We start from the raw sequence: 2,500 nt of genomic DNA, 5'->3' as shown, positions 1-2,500 counted from the left end.
AGTTGTAGTAAATATACAGTAAAGTTCAAGGATAGCCAGTGCATATATATGTTAACATGTGCCTAATTTTTAAGCAATCTTAAACTAGTTTAATGTCCAGTAGTTCCTGTTTTGGGTAATATGAAAAGATTATATATATAAACCAATTCTTTACATTTTCCTATTTTGTGGTCTTCACAAATCCAAGACACTTCTTTCATGAATAGAAAATAAGACTGCATTCTAGCAGCTAGTTGGCAGTATAATGCATGTCTCCCTTCATTTTTTGAGTCCAAGTTAGGTAAGAATCTCTTGTCACATATCTACCTGACTGACTGTAAACCTCACTCTGAACTCTTGGCAAATCTTAGCTTATCTTAGCTTTATTTGGTCCTTCCAATTATTGCATGTAAACTATTCTCTGTAAAATCCAATGCTGCTCATTTAAGTGAAGATTTTCATATTTTCTAAGAGTATCTTAAATTCTATCAAGTGATTGTCAAAAAAGTTTTGCATTAATGCTGTGTCTCCCCCTAATAGGTAGATCTTAGCAGCTCTAGACTAGATAGCTGCCTTGGTTGGTGGTATAAGGGATTTTATTTGCTAGCTGTAAATGCTTAAGTGTATCACCATTTTATTCATCAAGATTATTTTTATAATTTCTCGGGTATGGTTATTTTTGCTTAACAAGGTAACGACCACTATCTGGTGGTCTTGCACCATTGGCCTCTTATTCTTTTCTATTATTGCTTGAACAGTTTTGTATAGATTGTTTTGATAATCCACACATTGGGAATATGACTTGAGTTTGTCAGAGACTGGCTGTTGCATCTTTTGGACTCTATATGACCTATTTCAACTTTAGGTTAGCTGATCTTTGCTTTTTCATTTGGTTATCCCCTCATACCAGACAGCCATAAAATTTGGAGCTGTCAGGATTTATTGTCCATTGTCACTGAGGAGTATGATCCCGTACTACATATAAGACACTTTCCCATAGAGTTTTGTCTTTCTATTACAGCTAATTCAAAGCTCTTTAGTTGCTCAATCCTCCCTTCATAATTTCAAATCAGGAAATATATTGGTTGGTACAGTAATTTTTTTCTTATTTTTTTTTTCTATTTAGATTACTAGAATTTTATTCATAAATCCATTAGTTACAATTGTCCCTCCTCCCAACCATGCTAATTTCTGTCTGTAGTAATAGGGTTCTTGAACTACTTTCATTAATTAAGTTAAAGTTCAAGGGTGCATGTGCATGATACTGTTAGCTATTAGACAATTCTCATGACAATTATTCAGGAACAGTGTGCCGTCTGGAATTTGTGAAGACCCTGAATTAACCTGATGTAATAAATGATTGGTTTTTTATTAAGAGATATCAATTTGGTTTTAGTTTTTTTTTACCTCCTAAATTGAAAAAATAAAAAATATTAATCTACCATATCTAATGATGCAGGGAACATTGTGATGTAAAATTCAGTAGATATATTACCAACACTAATTTCCCTATGAATCTTCACATTACTGTATTGTTTTGTGCCTTGTGCTAGTAGTACTAAAAATGTAGGCCTTAGAAATTGTGTTTTAGCAATAGTTATTATTCCCTTTCAAAGGTATTTTTATAAAAAATTTAGATTTTCTTATATCTATTTTCAAGTGTTACCTGCATTATTCACACTTAAAGCTTAAACTTCTTAGAGTATCTAACCTTATTGGCATCTTGGTTCACTGGTAACATAAGAGCATGGCTAACAACACATGACATATCCCAAGCTAAGCAAGTACTTATGAAATCGAAACCTCAAACTTTGCATTCTGTAAATATATTTGAGTCTTAGTTATTTTTTTATCTTACATTTCAAGTAATAACACAATGTTCCTGAAAAAGAAATTTGTCCCTTCCCAATGTTTAGTCTCTGTCCAGAAGACAATTAGTTTAACTTGTTTGGAGGTTATTTTCTTAATAAACTGTACCAATCCTGGACAAGATTGTAGCAGGTCAGCATGGGGAAGCCTAGCAAGTACTGTATGCTTAATATCTTATTTCTGGTGTGTGAACACACATTTGGACTTTGCTTTGGAGAGATGTTTTTTTTATATCGGTATAGCATAGTATTATACATATATTTTTTATAATTGGCCTTGTTTGTTGAGGGAATTTCTTCCAAGTAATTAGTTTATTTTGAATGCTGTAGCGAATCTCTTAAAAAACTTGAGAAAGTCTAAAAGCTGAAGGATCACTGGTGTAATTAAAAAAACTAATTATTAGAGTACAATAAGCACTTGCTTAACTTTACCAACCCTCATTTAATGAAAGTTCAGAATTCTTCACTAATAATGGTTTTAATTCATTAATACAGTATTGGTGGAAATTAGTTTGCAAAAATCATCACAAGTGGTTTTATTTTTTGTTTGGTTATTAATAATTGATATGTAGTGTTTTGCTTGCTTGAGTAAAATTATATTGCATTGTATTGTACAAATATTGAAAATTAAATTTAACTTTAACTCAATATTA

At 31.5% G+C, this 2,500-nt stretch overlaps 1 protein-coding gene across 1 annotated transcript in view; it reads left to right on the top strand.

The window, feature by feature from the left end:
• Window positions 1-2,500, top strand: part of LOC137656498 (furin-like protease 1, isoforms 1/1-X/2) — a 117,547-nt gene that overhangs the window by 94,961 nt on the left and 20,086 nt on the right. The gene's annotated exons all lie outside the window — the stretch shown is intronic.

This window comes from Palaemon carinicauda, chromosome 17 (genome assembly GCF_036898095.1).
Source record: "Palaemon carinicauda isolate YSFRI2023 chromosome 17, ASM3689809v2, whole genome shotgun sequence".
Classification (NCBI taxonomy): Eukaryota; Metazoa; Arthropoda; class Malacostraca; order Decapoda; family Palaemonidae; genus Palaemon; species Palaemon carinicauda.
The sequence above is the reverse complement of the archived record's forward strand: the minus strand, read 5'-3'. Positions and strand labels throughout refer to the sequence as shown.